General features: G+C 38.4%; 1 pseudogene; it reads right to left on the bottom strand.

Annotated features, from left to right (window-relative positions):
* Positions 1-267: 267 nt before the first annotated feature.
* LOC134968171 (5S ribosomal RNA) lies at positions 268-387 on the bottom strand (annotated as a pseudogene).
* Positions 388-1,161: the final 774 nt, after the last annotated feature.

A 1,161-nucleotide genomic window follows, 5' to 3' on the forward strand; every position in this document is an offset into this window, starting at 1 on the left:
TACAAATAACATAAATATAAAAAATATATCTTTGGTCTTCAAGTATGATAGGAGGTATGATCCTAAATTGAGTTATGAGACCAAAGCTGCCAATTCCGCATGCTGGTATCAAAAATAGAGGCACTGGATTTGTGCCAGTTAGCTCAGCCCCCAAAATCACAAATGATAGCTTTTTGTGCAGGACAAATAATAATGTAGAAAAGTGAATAGATTGAAGGAAGATAAGAGCAGTGATTCTGCTGTTAGTGTTAGGCAAGGAATAAGAGAGTTCTACTAAACTCGGTATTCCCTGGCGGTCACCCATCCAAGTACTGACCAAGCCCAACACTGCTTAGCTTCCAAGAGTGGACGGTATTGGGCGTCTTACAGTGTGGTATGATAGTAGGTTGTCCGAACTCATCAGCTCCCTGGATCACTGATGAGAGATCACTATAAGGAAATTATTTGTACCAGATAAAGTGAGAAAATAGAATAAAGGTGGATCTGCTGCCAATGTTAGGCGGAGATGAGACTGGAGTATTACAATCGCCCGTATAGGTACTCCAGATCATTGGTGAGAGTCCATGGATGGAGGAAAAGATGCTGATTTTAGATAACAAATAGAATAAAGTAAATTGTACACTTGTGTATGCAGATATAGAGATCTATCAAAAGAAATGCGCACAATGATTGCTGGCCTGTATAATCAAATATACAGCAATTCAGACCTTCAAGAAAATAGCAATATTAAGCAGTATATTCATCTGTGAAAAATAATGCATGTACAATCTTTTTTGATAAGGTCCTTAAATGAGACACAAATAATGGTCGGCATCAACATTTGCTAGCAGCACAATGGCTAGAGGTAACAACCCTTAATATTGGGAAATGAAAAAATGCCTGTTCTAATATGTGGAAATTAAGTGTCACCGATCAGCTATCCTGCCCTCCTGCAGCTGGCTCCCAGACTCACGGCCTCCCTATCTCCCACCGGACAGGTTCTGCAGCCACAGTGCCGTCAGTCCTCCTATTATAATTGAGGACCAAAGATATATTTTTTTATATTTATGTTATTTGTATGTTTGTGTGTGTCATTTTGGATACCAGCTTTTAATTATTCTCATTAAAAGTCAAGTTTTAATATACTTACCTATTTCTTGATCACTGTTAATCAGCCTAAGA

Source organism: Pseudophryne corroboree, chromosome 10 (genome assembly GCF_028390025.1).
Source record: "Pseudophryne corroboree isolate aPseCor3 chromosome 10, aPseCor3.hap2, whole genome shotgun sequence".
Taxonomy (NCBI): domain Eukaryota; kingdom Metazoa; phylum Chordata; class Amphibia; order Anura; family Myobatrachidae; genus Pseudophryne; species Pseudophryne corroboree.